Here is a 16958-nt window from a genome sequence, read left to right as displayed (position 1 = left end):
TTGGCCTCCCAAAGTACTGGAATTACAGGCATGAGCCACCGAGGCAGCCCCCATCCATCTTTCATACATCCACCCATCCATCCATCCATCCATCCATCCATCCATCCATCCATCCATCCATCATGAATGAGCAGTGAGCATGAGCAGGCCATAGTCCCTGCCCTCAAGAAGCGTGTGTTTTAACTGGGGGTGGTGCAGAACATCAACAAGTAAGCAAGTCAAGAAAGTCATCTCCAATGTTGATAAATGCCAAGAAGAAGCTAAAGCAGAGAGTGACAGGCTTCTACTTGAGGTTGGAGGCCCAGGGGGAACCTCCCTGAGGAGGTGATATTTGAGTGAGACCAAATAACCCAGGGAAGCCAGAGGAAGATGGGGGGGCTGAGGCTTCTGGGCCTCCATGCCCTCAAGGGACTCTTGCGTCCCATGATCCCTACTCCCTGGTCCTGCCACCTCCAGCCCCATGCCCAGGAAGCGCAGGGTGGGCACAGGTGGGCGTGGAGTGGTGACTGCTTGCACTGGTGCCATGAATGACATCACACCCAGGGGCTCCCTCACCCCCACTGCCCTCCAGGTCTGCAGCAAATCACCCTGATGCTTTAAAACAAATACCTCTTAATCACTAAAAATTGAAATGATTTCATGTGAAAATGTTAATGTATTCGGAATCACAGCCGCGCACTGCGTCTGACAAATTAGCACCCAGCCCGCCGCATTGTTTGTAGCTACATTTATCCTGGTGACGAGACACACACACAAAACGGTGGCGCAGAGGGGCAGAGAGGGCAGCTCCTGGCTGGGGGTGGGTGTGGAGGAGGGGGAAGGAGGACCAAAGGGGGCTTTCAGAGGGAAACAGAGGTCCACAGGGGTCCAAGAGGGCTGTGAGAGGCCCAGACCCGCTCTGACCCTACCGCTAGCTGCACCTCTGGGGGCTCCCAGCCGTCTGGTCCCCTCTCCCATCTTCTGTCACCAATCTTGAACCACGAGACCTACACCAGGCTAACCTGATGACCACACACAGATTCAAGCACCAGCAAAACAGGAGCCCCAAGAGATGAGAAAAATTTTTGCAAGAATTTAACATTTCAAAAACAAGAATCAGGACGTGGAGAAACTGGAACCCTCATTATTGCTGGTGAGAATGTAAAACGGTACAGTTGTTAAGGAAAATAGTTTGGCAGTTCCTCAAGAAGTTCAACATAGAGTTACCATATGACCCAGCAATTCCACTCCCAGGCCTACACCCAACAGAACCGAAAACAGGTCTTTAAACAGGTTCTTGTACCCAAGTGTTCAAAACAGCATTATTCAGTCGCCAAAAGGTAGAAACGACCCAAATGTCTACCAATGGGTGAAGGGATAAACCAGATGTGGTCCATCCACACAATGAAATATTATTTAACCACAAAAAGGAATGAAGGCTGGGCGTGGTGGCTCACACCTGTAATCCCAGCACTTTCAGAGGCCAAGGTGGGTGGATCACTTGAGGTCAAGAGTTTGAGACCAGCCTGGCCAACATGGTGAAACCCCATCTCTACTAAAAATACAAAAATTGGCCAGGCGTGGTGGTGCATGCCTGAAATCCCAGCTATTCGGGAGGCTGAGGCAGGAGAATCGCTTGAACCTGGGAGGTGGCGGTTGCAGTGAGCCAATATTGTGCCACTGCACTCCAGCCTGGGTGACAGAGTGAGGCTCTGTCTCAGAAAAAAAAGAGAGAGAGAAAAAAAAAAAGGAATGAAGCAGTTGAAGCAGTGATGCATGCTACACATGGATGAACCTGGGGCACATTATGCCAAGTGAAAGAAGCCAGGCACAGAGGACCACGAATTATATGATTCCATTTACATGAAATAGCGTCACAGATAAGTCCATAGAGACAGAAAGCAAGCTGCCATTTGCCAGGAGCTGGGGCAAGGGGAGCAAGGGGAGTGACTGCTTAATGGCGTCTCCTTTGGTTTGATGAAAATGTTTAGAAACTAGATAGAAGTGGTGGTCACGTAACATTGTGAATGTACTCAATGCCAATGAATTGTGCACTTAAAATGGTTAATTTTATGTTATGCGAATCTCACCTTGATTAAAAAATGGCAAAGAAGAATTAAAAAAATGAAAAAATATATATATATATATGCATCAAAGTCCAACTCCATTGGACTAAGCTCGTTTTACCAGTTACTGTTTGATCCTGGGGTTGCTGAGGCCTGCGAAGGGCGGACGCAGCCTGCCTAGCCTTCTCCCCGCACCCTCCCAAGGCTTCTACCCTTGCCCTGTCCCAGGCTCAGGATCAGCTCCATGAGAGCCCAGGCCCGGTCATTCTTCCCTTTTGTAGATGGGGCAGGGGAGCGTGTCTGGCCTGGGCTTGTGCTGTAGCAGCAGAGCAGGTCTGGGACCCAGGCCCCCTGACGTCCTCCGACCAGCTAACCCTAGCAAATGTGCCCTCAGCCGCTCCCGCTGTGCGTCTCTGGAAGTGGAGGTGGCTTCTACGCGTGTATAAATGGACACAGACACAAGTCATCACACCTCTCCTCATCCAGCTCCACATTCCCTGTAACCAGACCACAGTAGGCCCTTTGCTGCACCCGCAGCCGGTCTCAGTTCATTCAGGTCTCAGTTCAAGTGTCACCTCTTCCAGGACTGTCCTGTCTCACTGGCTACCCAGCATGCCCCTGCTTCCAGCTCCCTCATGGTCCCATGGCCCTCATGCTCATCTGTGGCGCCTGACGCCGGGCCTGGCCCCAGCCAGTGCTCAATACATGCTTATTTAATGGCCCAGGTGCCGTCGCCACCTAGCTCTGTCCCTCAGTCCATCCCCTCTGCTTCTCTTAAAAGCTTGCTGAGGCTCTGGGCCTTCTGCTCCTTTTGCCTGCTATGGAGCTGGGGTTGGCACCTAGCTCTGCCCTGGCAGCCGTGGGATGTGGGCACGTCACTCGCCTCTGAGCTACCCATCGAGAGCTTTTGTGCAAGTACATTGCCAGCGCCCAGCAATATATGCTTGTCCTGCCCTCACCCCCATTTCCCAAGTTTCTCCCTGAAACCTTCACTGCATCCTGTGCCTTTTCTACCTGGTATCCTTCCATGCTCTGCAAATTCCAAAGGGCCTCTGTGTCCGGCCTGTCCACACTGTTCCCACTGTCCCAGCTCACTCCTGCTGCTTCTGAGCACAGCCTCCTCCGGCCGCTCTCCTTGCCTGCTCCCAGCGTGTCCTCCAGGCCTTATCAGCAGGGCCTTTGCCAAAGCCTTCCTCAAGGCTGCCTCCCCTCCAGCTTAAAACCTTGCACATACTCCTGGGCCCCCACTGCTCTCTCCCGGGCCTCCTTTTGGCTTCCTCAAAATTGTCCCCTGAATCATCCTTTCCACCCCAGCCATGGCCATTCCCTAATCATCTTCTTAGAATGGGATTCGAGCTCACGTATGTCCGTGATCAGCTCCTTATGAAAGGGTCTCTCATCTCCATTTCCCACCCTTACTGCATCTGAAAGTGCCAGTCACGGTTTCCAATTATCTTTTAGATGTTTCCACCTGACTATATCCTCCATCACTTCAAACTGAACAGGTGAAATCTAAGGCCCCAAACGCAGGCTTCGAGAGCTGGAAGGGAGGGAAGGAGAGGGATGGCCCTGCCCATGGCCTCAGTACCTGACACCGACCAAGCACTGTGCATAGGGTAGGGGATGCAGCCTTGGTGTGCATGGGAGCGGGGGTGAGTGGCAAAGAGAGGGCAGTGCACAGGCACTGGGGGTGCATGGGGCAGGGCATACGGAGTGGTGAGAGTGCCCGGGACAGAGAGTACACAAAGCAGGGAGTACACAGGGTAGGGGTGTGCAGGGCAGGGCAGGCTGGTGCACAGGTGGTGGTACTGCACAGGGCAGGGGGCAGAGGGGGACACGGAGTGTGAGAGTACCCGGGACAGAGGGTACACAAGGTAGGGGGTGCACAGGGCAGGGGGCTGCACAGGCACTGGGCTGTATAAGTGGTGGGGGTACACAGGTGGTGGGGGTACACAGGTGGTGGGGGTACACAGGTGGTGGGGGTGCACAGGTGGTGGGGGTACACAGGTGGTGGGGGTACACAGGTGGTGGGGGTGCACAGGTGGTGGGGGTACACAGGTGGTGGGGGTGCACAGGTGGTGGGAATGCACAGGTGGAGGTACACAGGTGGTGGGGGGTACACAGGTGGTGGGGGTGCACAGGTGGTGGGGGTACACAGGTGGTGGGGGTACACAGGTGGTGGGGGTACACAGGTGGTGGGGGTACACAGGTGGTGGGGGTGCACAGGTGGTGGGGGTACACAGGTGGTGGGGGTGCACAGGTGGTGGGGGTACACAGGTGGTGGGGGTACACAGGTGGTGGGGGTACACAGGTGGTGGGGGTACACAGGTGGTGGGGGTGCACAGGTGGTGGAGGTACACAGGTGGTGGGGGTACACAGGTGGTGGGAATGCACAGGTGGAGGTACACAGGTGGTGGGGGTACACAGGTGGTGGGGGTACACAGGTGGTGGGGGGTACACAGGTGGTGGGGGTACACAGGTGGTGGGGGTGCACAGGTGGTGGAGGTACACAGGTGGTGGGGGTACACAGGTGGTGGGAATGCACAGGTGGAGGTACACAGGTGGTGGGGGTACACAGGTGGTGGGGGTACACAGGTGGTGGGGGTACACAGGTGGTGGAGGTACACAGGTGGTGGGGGTACACAGGTGGTGGGGGTGCACAGGTGGTGGGGGTGCACAGGTGGAGGTACACAGGTGGTGGGGGTACACAGGTGGTGGGGGTGCACAGGTGGTGGGGGGTGCACAGGGCAGGGAGTACACAGGTGGTGGGGAGCACAGGGCAGGGGTGCAGAGGCACTGGTTGTGCATGGGCATGGGGGCACCTAGCAGTGAGGGTGCTCATCTGCCAAGTGGCATCCAGGTTCCAGCCCCAGCCACCCAGGAAAATGGGCTCGCTGGGCCCAGCCCAGATCTTTTGCTTTTTCGGGAGAAGCCTGACATTTGGATTTTTATGTGAATTCTCTCTCTCTCTCTCTCTCTTTTTTTAGAATGTTCTATCTGCCGCGTGGGGGCTCGGTGCCCTGCCTGCTGCCACCTGGCTACCTCTGGGTGGGCGCTTTGCCCACATCATCATCTTTCTCCTGAGATCCTAGGCCAGGCCCCTTTCAGGTGCAGGACACAGAAACCCAACTCACACGGGCGTTAAAGTGGGAAGTTCTTGGATCTAGGGCCAGGAAGGCTGTTAAGAGCAGCTCACAGGACTGAGAAAAGCTGCAGGGACCAGAGCCTCAGGGCCTCGGGGCCACTGGGACAGCCTCCTCCTTCCGCTTGTCCCTGATCTCCCTGTGCGCTGGCTTCACCCGCCTCCACCCCACGGCTGCTTTCCATACGAGGGAGAACTAGCTCTGGGCCAGCGTCAGAACCTGCATCAACACTGCCACCAACCTGGGAGGTATCAGGGTTGCACCTCTGCCTCCAGGCCGGAGAAGCCCTGGGAAGGATCCTGACTGGCTCAACTCAGGCCATGTGGCCAGCCTGGCCCAATCATGTGCCCAGGATCTCCGGAACCATTCACCAGCTGGGGCAGGTCCTTTCCCTAGGGAGAGGCTGGGCCCCCATAACTGACCGTCCCACCAGGGCTCCACAGCGGGAGGTCACCAAAGGAAGGTGGAGGTGCTGTGCCCTGAGAAAGTATTTCAGCAGCCAAAACAATGGGCGGCAGAGAAACTACCAAACCCCTCGAGATGGAGCCGTCCCTCCAGAAAGCCCAGTTCCCAAAGCGTAAGAAACTTCTCGAGACCAAGTAGGGTGGACCTAAGGGGAGTCCAAGTCAGTGCCCAGCCGTCCTTTCTCTTTTCCCACCGAGCCTCGCCGCGGCCACCTGCCCCTGTCCACAGTCTCCCTGACTGTCCCATAGAGCCCGTTTCCAGCAGTCCCCCTGTGGGGGCTCTCATTGCACCCAGACCTCTGTGCCTCTGCTTGCTGGGAGGGTCTCCCTCAGCCTCCCTGTGTCTCTCCCTGCTGGTCCTGACCTACCCTGGAGGGCTTCACAGAACCGAGTAAATCCACCTTTCCCTGGACGGCTTTCAGTGCCCTAAAGGAAACAGGATGGCCCCACACCACCAGGACCTGTTGGACGTCTCTCCTGGGCCACGGCTGGGTTTTAGTCTGCCTGTCACCCCCAGTGCCTGCCTGACCCGACAGGGCTGTTCCGCTCCCTTGCCTTCACGTGACCACAGCCAGTTTCTGTTGCTTGTGACCCAAATGCCCTGTCCACACTCTACACATAGCCTGGCAGGGTGGAGCTCCCTGGGTGGAGCCTCTTGCTCTTTCGGCTTCTCCCCCATCCCAGCTCCCCATCTATTTTCTGTTTCTGACATCACTTCCCCAGGCTTGAGAGCTCTGAATCATGTTTGCCTCCTCCCCCTCCCTCGCCCCCCCACATGCAGCATCCAGATGCAACATTTCCCCCTTTGCAGCGTCTCCCACATCCATCTCTCTTACTCCATCCCCGCCGCCTGCCTGCCACCAGGGAGGGACGCCTTGTCATTTCTTGCCTGGATGACCGCAGCAGCCTCCCGGCTGGTCTCCTTGCCTCCAGCCTCTCCCTGCTCCCATCCATCCTCCATGGGCTGCCAGATTAATCTTCCTTAAACACTGCTCACTGCCTGTCACTCCCCAGCTCAGAGATGTGGTCACAGCCCTGTCGCTTGCTGGCACCCCACAGGCACCGTCTGCTCCAGTGGGGCTGCATGCCTCCCGACTGCCCTGTACACATGCTGCCACTGGCATTGCCTGTCCACTCCTCCTCCCCTCATTGTCTGGCCAAATTCCACCACGTGCCAAGGTCCCAGCCTGAGTCCCTCTCCTGTTCTGGCCTCAGGGCTCCCAGAACTCTAGGGCAGAGGCAGGGGGTGCCCAGGGACCAGCTCTGAAGTCACAGGTTGGCCTGAGGCCAGCAGGTGGGCTGTCCTTGCTGGGCCTGTCTGGGCTCTCCAATGTGGCTGTGGCCTCTGCCACCTCTCTGCTCTGCATGTCCTGGAGACACATCCCGGCTCTCAGGTGTCAGAAGTCCTACTCAGCCAAGTCACTCTGGTGACTCACCACCACACCAATCTTCCTTCTCAGGCCCCCCATGAATGCTCATTATCCAAGAATGAGCACCTTCCCAAGATTCCAGGCCTGTAGGCCCTGCCCTTGACGCATGCTGCTGCCAGTTTTATCAACCGAAGATCCTGCTCCACACCAACCCTTCAAGGGCGTGTCACAGAGAGGGGCCAAAAGTGAGCATCCCCCGCCCCGCAGGCCACACAGCTCACACCTGCAGAGCATTTACTGTGAGCCAGCATCAGGCGGCGTGCGCCACGTGGCATGACTCGTTTATTCCTTGAAGCCCTGTGAGGTAGGAACCTTTCATTGTCCGCATTTTCCAGGTGAGCAAACTGAGTCACAGAGAGCTTAAATAACCTGCCCAAGTTCACCCAGTTTAGGATTCTAATCCACATCAGAGCCCTGGCTCTTAAGCACAGTCCTCCCAGGTCCTAGCTGACGCTCTACCTTTCGACCCACCAGAGTCTAAAGTCCAGGAGGGAAGCTGCCCCTTCTGGCCTGGGAAGTCAATTGGTCCTGCAGGGGAAGGCCTGAGATGCCTTTGTCCACTCCTTGCCTGTGGTCATTTCAGAGGGCTGGGAGTGACCTTGGTCAGGAGCAGTGGTGTATGGAGCCAGCTCGTCCTGGCTCAGGACAGCCAATCGCTACAATTTCTAGAATTTTGCAAGTCAGTTGACATCACATTGGTAGCTTGAAATAGGCCGTGGTGGGAGTATTTACACCATGGAAATTGGCAAATTAGTCCCCCAGCCTGCCTGAAGAGCCAGTTGTTAACCATTCAACAGGACGCCACGCTGGTGCGGGGGGAGGCAGAATGCTGACCACTGTCAGAAGGCGTCCTGGCATTTGGGTGGTGGGCTTCAGGAATTCACACTCAAGACGGGCCTCCAGTGGAGCCAGGGATCTGAAAGAGGTCTTGAGAAGACCAAGTGGGTATCAAAAATGGACCTCTCATTGTGTGATCCTGAAGGAACTGGAGGAGGAAGGTCCCTAGAAAAGTGCCAGGGCAACTACAAGATATCCAGGTAGGTAGGCTCAGACTCTGACCAGACACGCCCAGTATAGAAAGATGGCCCGAAACCAAGGACAAGCCACAGGTGAGAGGCATGGATGGAGAAACCACGCTGGGAAGCGGAGCACAGGTGCAGCGGCGTGAGGCTCGTGGGCAGTGCCAGAGAAACACAGGGCAGGGGCGGGGCTCGGAGGAGGGCGCCTGGAAGAGCTGAGCCGTGCTGCTGACCTCTGAGAAAGTGGCATGGGGGCGGCTGTGGGGCAGGAGCTGTAGTCTAGTCGTCATAAGGAAGAAAGTTTGGTTTGGTGAATGTATCACTTAGGGTTCTTTGAAGGTTAGCAAGAAAAAAACAATTCTCACAAATTTAGGAAAGAAGTAGTACTGGCGGAAGACTGGGTTGTTAAGAGAAGGAACAGAGGCTTAAGGAGCAGGCTCTGTAGCTGGAAAAGAACTAGGCCAAGAGAAATACTTACCTAGCTCACCTGGGCCCTGTGGCCGGAATGAAGGGGCCCCCAAAACACCCCACTAAGACTGGAGTGGAAGCTGGACCAGATACAAAACCTAACAAACATCCACTGGAGTAGCCACAGCCCAGTGAGCCTTATGCAAACTCTAGGCACTGTTCTCAATGAGCTGCAGATGACCAAAGGAAGGTGGGACCGTGAGAGGCCTGCTGGGATCCCCATGGACCAGTCACACCAGACCAGCTTCCCTTATTATGGGGTTACTGTCCCACGGTAGATTAAGGATGGACTAGTAGAAACACAGCATGTCTGGATTCTAGCCAGGCACCTGATAAAATATCTTAGATGGCTAAATGCAGATATATGAGCAGATGACAGCACAATGAAGGGGAGGCAAAACCTGTTGAATGGCCAGCCTTGTTTTCTTTTTTCTCCTTTTTTTTTTTTTTTTTTTTTTTTTTTTTGGTGAGATGGAGTCTCGCTCTGTTGCCCATGCTGGAGTGCAGTGGCATGATCTCGGCTCACTGCAAGCTCTGCCTCCCGGGTTCATGCCATTCTCCTGCCTCAGTCTCCTTAGTAGCTGGGACTACAGGCGCCCGCCACCGCGCCCGGCCAATTTTTTGTATTTTTAGTAGAGACAGGGGTTTCACCGTGTTAGCCAGGATGGTCTTGATCACCTGACCTCGTGATCCAGCCATCTCGGCCTCCCAAAGTGCTGGGATTACAGGCATGAGCCATCGTGCCCAGCCTGTTTTTTCTTCCCTCCCTACCTCCTTCCCTCCCTTCCTTCCTTTCTCACACTGTCGCCCAGGCTGGAGTGCAGTGGAGCAATCTTGGCTCACTGCAAGCTCCGTCTCCCAGATTCATGCCATTCTCCTGCCTCAGCCTCCTGAGTAGCTGGGACTACAGGTGCCTGCCACCACACCTGGCCAATTTTTTGTATTTTTAGTAGAGACGGGGTTTCATCGTGTTAGCCAGGATGGTCTCGATCTCCTGACCTCATGATCCGCCCGCCTCGGCCTCCCAAAGTGCTGGGATTATAAGCGTGAGCCACCGCGCCTGGCCTGGCCAGCCTTGTTTTCTAATGCTGCCAACAAAATAGTGTTGATCCAGATCCTGCTTTGCTTCTGAGCCACAGGCTGTGCTTGGTGCTATTCAGTATGCTCATTTAATACCTGGCAAAATGTGTTGATGACATCTGAGGATGATTGTGCCCACCCTTCCTGGTGGACAAGAAGCTGAGAGGAGCAGCACATAGCCTGGGTAAACACAGGACAATGGCCTCGGTGGCTCCAGCCCAACCTAATCTGCATAATCATACCCCTGGCTGTGGTGATTGGCTCACACACTGGGCAGGGCACTGGAGGTAGACCAGTGATGGAAGACTTGGACATTTGTTGGATGGTGGAGGGAAGAGATGTGCTCTTCTCCCCCACCCCTGCCAGGCCTGGGCCTGGGCCTGGGCCTGTAAAGATGTAGTCCCAGGAGCTACTGGCAGCTACCTTGGGATCAAGGGAAGAGGCTGTTGGAGAGTGGTGCCAAATCCCCAAGAGCAGAGATGAGGCAAGGACCTTGGCCATGCTGTTCTCCCTGGGTACAACCATGCCTGAAGCCACAGCCACCCCGAGTTCAGTTCCATGTGCCATTATAGTCTCCTTACTTTTTTTTTTCTTAAGCCAGTGTGAGTTGGGTTCCAATATTTGCAACAGATACACTTAGTGTCCTATGTCACTTCAAGTTGGGGCATTGTGGTGAGCTCCCAGGGCTGGGGAGGCTGTGACAATTGGGCCGCCACCCAGAGGCAGGTAACAAAGATGTGGGGGGTTGGGATTCCGGCTTGGGTGAGGAGCAGCTGAGAGGGCTGGGGAGGGCTGGCCAGGAAAGGGGCAGATGTGGCCAGGTGAGAGCCTTGTCTTAAATAACTGAAAGGGTTCCTCCATCCTGTGCGGCCCCAGAAGGAAGGGCCCAGAACCATCTGGGGAGCTTACTGGGAAAGAGTCCCCCTCATTATAAGAAAGTGGTTTTGAACAGTCCCAGTCGCCTGAAGATGTGTGGTCCGGGCAAGTCCCTTTGGCTTAAAGCTCAGGGCTATGGGTGAGGAAAGCCAACACCACCAGAGGAAGTTAATAATCAACGTCTGGTGGCCTGGACAGCCGTTCTCAGGCTGGAAGCACACTAGGTTGGGGTCAGGAGGCAGCATGGCGATGGGGAATGGGCTCCAGGCTGTGAGGGAGGTCACTCGAGGCCACACAGAGAATCAGGGTCTCCATACTTTCTCCCATCAAGTCCATAGGAAAACAGAGAGGCCCTGGCAGTAAACAGCCACACAGGAGAGCCCACAAGGTGGGTGTGGAGTGTGGTGGGGGAGATCGGGCAGAGCAGTAGCTGCCCAGTAAGGTCCTAGCTCTGCCACTTCCTGTGGTGTGACCTCCCCTCATATGTGTCCTCATCTGATGCATGGGGCTAACCTCACCCACCTGTGGGTTGTCCTGAGATTTTGATCAGATGATGTAGGCGGAGCCCAGCAATGGCATGATTACTACCATCATCAAGTTAATTAAGAATAAAAAACGTAACAGTCTATAGCCCCCAGGGGCTCCTCCTCTTCCTGCCACACAGCCTCTCTACTTAGCAGAAGGAGAATGCATTTGGGTGTCTGGGGCTGGAGTGGAGCCCCAGCCTGTAGAGGACAGTCGGGACCTGAGGCAAGTCGGTGCTCGACCTCATCTGTAAAACGGGAATGGCGACACCGGTGCATCGGAAGCCCCGGCCTGCAGGAGGTGCTCGGGATATGGGCACGTTCTCCTCCCTTTCGCGGCGGTATCAGCCCGGGGTCTTCGGAAGCCCCAGGCACAAGATCGCCTGACAAGCCCTGCGCCCACCCACTTCTCAGGGGGCCCGGGAAGGGCGGGCAAGGGCGGGGGCTGCAGCTGGGCTAGAGCACGGAGGCGGGGTGGAGGCGGCCGCGCGGCTGTGCCCGGAGGCTGGACGCCCGCTCCCGGGGCGGCAGCCGAGCGCTCAGCCAGGAACTTGTTAACAGGCCCCGAACAAAGAGCCGCTAATCCGGCGGGCGGCCGCGGGCGGGCTGGCGGGCGGAGGGATCCCGCCCCTTCCCGGCTTGGCCGCCAGAGTTTGCAGCGCGTTAATTACCCCGCGCCCGGCGGCCCCACGGCACCCACCCCCGGCCTGGACGCCCCTGGGCGCAAGCTTCCCGCAGCCCCGCCCGACGGGCGCCGCGGCGAATGGCGAAGCCCCTCGGCCCCCGGCTGCCGTGGGCTCGGGCACCCGCGCCCCACGGCCGCTCACGTGCCCCGCAGATCCGCCGGCCTGAGGGCCCCCGCGTACCGAGCCACCTAGACAGCGGGGCGGGGGCTGCCGAGGCCCGAGGCACACGCTGAGGAGGGGCTGCTACCCGCCAGTGACGGGCACATTTGTTTTGGGGGGGGGTGGGCGAGGTGGGGGGCGGTGCTGGAAAGATGCAGACCTGGGAAAAACCACTGGCCCCTCGGCTCCACTTGGCCCCTGCCCCGATTAGAAGGGGTAGAATCTAATTCAGGGAGTACTCCCCCAGAACCCCGCAGCCTCTCCACTGGACCTGCTGGCCTGGGGCACGGGAGTTCCACCTGCCGCCCTGGCTGGGGACACCTAGGGCAGAGGTGGGACGCAGGCTCCGGACCTCCTTCCCCAAGGCCCTTCAGGTGCTGTCAATCTAGACAGACTCCCCCGGTCTTCCCCCACACCCCCTCCCCATCTGAGCTACATATTTGCCTGGAGCTCAAGGTGACCCTGAGCCTTCCAGACGGACACAGCTCTGATATCCCAGTGTGGGACAGGCCCGGCTCTGGGGGCCCCACCAGTCAGGGTGACACTGGCCCTTGGCGCTCCCACCACAGCACAGAAGCAGGGGCCTCAGGGCCCCTCCCCCATCAAAATAGTACCTAAAACTTCCCCTTCCCCAGTTACTCTAGGGCTGAGCAGCTGCCACTCAGACCTCCCAGAGGTCTGTGCGGCTCCCCCTCTCCCACGTCAAACAGGGCTGGGAGGGCCAGTCAAGGACCACCTGCCCTCGGCATGACAAGAAACAGAAAGGAAGCCAGGCCTGCCCCCAGCCCAGAATGGGAATCTCACCCCAGGCCTTTTGCCTCCCCCCTGGTTCCCCAGCCGCACCATCTTCCACAAATTCAGCCGAGGACTCCCCCACTTCCCGAAGGAGAGGGCTGAACAGTGCCCTCTGCCATGTCATCATCAATTGTTAACATGTATTGAGTGCCCACTATGTGCCAGCACTGACACGCTTCAGCCCGCCTAATCTGCACAAAAACCTAGGAGGTGGGTTCTTTTGAGTACGTTGTTCAGTCAAGGAAACTGAAGCTGTGCAGGGAGGAGCTGGATGCAGGGCCAGGAGGCGTTCACTCTTGGGAGCTGGCCCTACCTTTGTGCCTAGGCACCTGCCCAGCCTCACCCTAGTACTGGTCCAAACCCAGCTACAGAGCTTGCCAACTCACCTGTTTCACTACCTTCTCCATGTGCCTGGGGTTCTGGGCCCCTGGGGTCTGAAGCTGCCTGCCACACCTGACACCAGTGCCCAGGAAAGGGGTGGGCCTTGGGCACTAGGACCCTGACCTGGGTGCCCTGAGAAGGCCTGTTTCTGACATAGGAGGTATCTGCCAGCAGAAGTGGGCCCTCAATTCCTGGCCTAGGGGTTGGGACTCACAGTCCCCAGCTCTGCCTCACAGCCACTTTTGGCTCTGCCCCAGCAGCCACCTGGCTCTCCAGCAATGCACACAGCCCCTGCCAGGGCGGCTGATGTCTGTGGCAGGTGCTGGGCAGGTGTGAGCAGTTCCTGGGGGAGCCTGCTGCTGAGTGCAGAGTCCACCCCAGGCTCCAATACAGGCATCATTGGGTTTACACCCTTTAGTATACAGAGAGGCAAACAGCCCAGAGAGGTTAAATGATTTGTCTAAGATCACACAGCAATCAAATAGCAGAGAGAGGACTAGAATTTAGTTCTGTTCAGGACTCCTGCCCCACTCTGTGCCATGTCCTGAGAGTCAGAGATGATCATCAACACACAGTTGCATGACAAGCTGAACCCAACTCTTCATCTCCAGAACCTCCAAACAGCTGCCCCTTGTGCACTGGAAGCACCGACGTCTGAATCAGGCCCAAGCCCCTGCGGTGGGTGATGTATGTAGAGATGGCGGGGGAGCGGGGGCGCTTCTTCCAACCAGAAGGGGCCACTGCCTGGGCCTGGGGCAGAGGGAAATGAAGCGGCTCACACTGAGACTCATCTTTCTCCTGTGTCTGGGCTCGGGCCCTGATGTGGCTTAAGTCCCCACCTCTGTCCTAACTCACGCCACCCCCCCACAAATGCAAGGGAACACAGACGAAGGAGACAGAGAAGTTATGGCACCTACTGGGTGTCGGAGTTCATCCTGAGTGCCCTCTCCACATTGCCCATCAATCTGTTACCATAACCCCAGAAAGCAAGCATGACCCATTCTATCAATGTAGAAACAGGCTGGGGACTGCAAGTTGCTTGTCCAAGGACATGAGGCTTGGGTTGGAAGTTGGCCCTGACTGCCTCCTAAGCCCCTGTCCTTTCTGTTCCACCTGGAGAGAATATAGGGTGAGACTCTCCAGAAGGCAGGAGGACCCTTCAATGCCACTCCCACAGGAGCAGACGAGGAACGAAGGGGTGGGCTGGTGGAACTGATTGCAGGAAGCTGAGCTCCTGTCTGCGCGTGGTTGGGCCCTGGGGCTCAGCCTCAGGAACCAGGAGTCCCACCCCACGTAGGAGCTGTGCAGAGCAGCCCACGTCATGACGTGACTCTGTGAATGACACTATTTGCTCAAGAAAACATTCGCTCTGGGAAAATCCATGTCAGGGTGGGGATGGGGGTTCCTACTCAACAGATATGGGCATACAACTTGTGTGAGTGGCCTACAAGCATGCACCAATGTGAGCTGGTTTGCTGTCCATACGTGTGGCTGGGGTATGGCACTCCCCACTCCATGATGGGGCCTCCTTTTCCTGGTTCCCACCCTGGACAGGAGGCCCTTTCCAGCCTCCCTGGAGTACGGCAGTCTGTGTTCAGGGACAGGGATGGGGTGGTTGCTGAGAGGGGCAGAGCAAACATCTCTCCCTGTCCCCAGCAACAGCACCCTCCCTGCCTGAACAGAGAACCCAAACTCACAACGAGGAAGTGAAGAGAAACAGCACCTGGTTGGCAGTGACTCGGAGCAAGCTGGGGCGGAGAACAGGGTCATCGCGCCATAAACAATGGCAATACCTGAGGGAGGCACTGGAGGAGAAGGCGGCGGCTCAGGTCGGCTCAGGTCAGAGGCTTCTGGCAGCTGCCCCAGGGCTGAGGACTCAGTGCCTCCGTCTTTCTTTAGCCCCCCCAAAGCACATCAGTATGCCAGGGCCCCTTTGCAGCGGAGGAGGTGGGAGGCCTTTGGGAGGGGCTGGACTGAAACTGCAGGCTTCACAGTGCAGGGACTGGCAGCAGCAAAGGGGTGTGTCCCAGGTCTGGACAGAACCAACGTGGGGGTGTTGGGTGGGGAGCATGCTGGCAGGGTCAGTGGCACGAGGCTTTGCAAGGCAAGGGAGTTACAGTCTGGAAGCCAGAGCTTGCCTGGGGGTGCCCACCCCACCAGCAGTCAGAGCCAGGGAGGGCACCCGACCTCCAGATAGACCAGCCCAGAGCTGATGTGGGGTGATGACGAGGGAGGAAGGTATTTTTCTAAGGGCCCAAGGGGGCTCAAGGTTTGGACTGACCTGCAGGCACTGGGAGTCACCAAAAGCTTTCTAGCAGATTTCCAGCCTGGATGCCAGGGGATGCCTTAGTCTGAGTGGAGGAGGCCCGATGGGGATGGGTGGTGGTGGTTGCTGCAGTGGTCCAGGTGAGGGAGAAAGGAGTGGAGGAAGACAAAGAAGTCGAGGGACATGAGCAATGTCACAAGTAGGCCTGAGCTGGAGGACTTGGTGACATATTAGACGTGAAGCGTGAAAGAGAAGGGAGAACCAAGGGAGACTCTAAGGCTTCCAGCCCCAGGCTGGGAGAATAGGAGGAAGAGATGACAGGGCCCTTGGGAAGAGGGGGCATCAGGAGAGGGGTGGCCTAGAACAGGAGGCACCACATGCATGTGCGTGGACACACAGGTTCCCAAGTGGCAGCTAGGCCCAGCACCAGAGCAGGGAAGCCCCACCCCAAGCTCAGGGCAGGCTCCCGCCTTCTGAAGCCCCAGAGCTCCAGCCTGCAGGTCTGGGCCCAGAGCAGCACTAGGCAGGAAGAAGGGTTGTGAGGACAGGGGCTCTCTGGCCCCTGGCTGAGGCCAAAGTTGGCTGCTCCTGGGAACCAGAGCTGTGACTTTTGGTTGTGGGCTTGGTACCTGGATCAATGCCTATCCCTGGTTCCTGAGAGAAGCCCCTCCCAACACAGGCAAGTGGGGGAGCAGGCAAGCAACAAGAGGACCAGCTCTCCCCTGGGGGGACCTAGGGACCCCAAAGCCCAGGCCACCCCACCCACAAGGCAGGGTGAGCAGGAGCAGGGTATCTCCTAGCCCTGGAGGATTAAGACCCCCTCAGCCAGCTGCATTCTCCCAGGTGTGGGGGTGGACAGACAGGTCCTAGGTCAGCCCTAAGTATGAGGATAGGGGTCCGAGAAGGAGGAGCAAGGCTAGGTGGTTGGGGTCAGGTTAGGCAATGCGGCAGTGCCAGAGCATGGCACCCCTGAGCCCCATCTTCAAGGGAGCCAGCTCCCAAGCCCCTCCTGCCCAGGACTGCAGAGGTCTGGGTGACAGGGAGACCACAGGGGCAGGGTGGGAGTGTGCATGCCAGCTGCGTGTGACGGGGTTTGAGAGGGAAAATCCTGTGAGACAGATGGGTGCTTGCGTGCACGGGCACAGAGAGGGCCTGCAGGTGCGAGCATGATGAAGGGACAGGCTTTTGTGTGATGTCCAACAACAGAGGGTGGGCGGGTGGCCTGGGGAGCAGGCGGCTGCAGTCGGTCACGCTGGCCCCCGGCGCCCCCTGCTGCCCACTGGCCATCCCTCCTTCAGCGGCTCACAGACACATTTTTCACTGGAGGCTGTTGCCACGGAGGCAAAAGGCAGCGCGGGAGGAGCCGGGGTCACCGCAGGGCCAGCCTGCCTGGGCGTCCACATGTGCCCCGTGCCTGTGGGGCACAGGGGGAAGGGAGTCCCAAAGAAGTAGGGCCAGCCCCCCCTTCCCATGGCCTTCAGCAGCTCCTCCCGCAGGCCCACGGGCAGAGTTGATGCTCGGGGGCAGGCTCTGCTTCAGCCCCTGCAGCACCTGTGCCCACCTGCCAACTCCCTAGGCAACCTTGGGCCAGGCCTGAACAGATGCCCTGCCAACCAGGGATG

The 16958-nt window shown here is 57.5% G+C and overlaps 1 protein-coding gene across 6 annotated transcripts in view; it reads right to left on the bottom strand.

The window, feature by feature from the left end:
* Positions 1-16958, bottom strand: part of UNC5A (unc-5 netrin receptor A) — a 69760-nt gene that overhangs the window by 50650 nt on the left and 2152 nt on the right. The gene's annotated exons all lie outside the window — the stretch shown is intronic.

The sequence above is a fragment of the Macaca fascicularis genome, chromosome 6, assembly GCF_037993035.2.
Source record: "Macaca fascicularis isolate 582-1 chromosome 6, T2T-MFA8v1.1".
NCBI lineage: Eukaryota > Metazoa > Chordata > Mammalia > Primates > Cercopithecidae > Macaca > Macaca fascicularis.
Note: the sequence above shows the minus strand (reverse complement) of the source record. Positions and strands in the feature narration are given on the sequence as shown.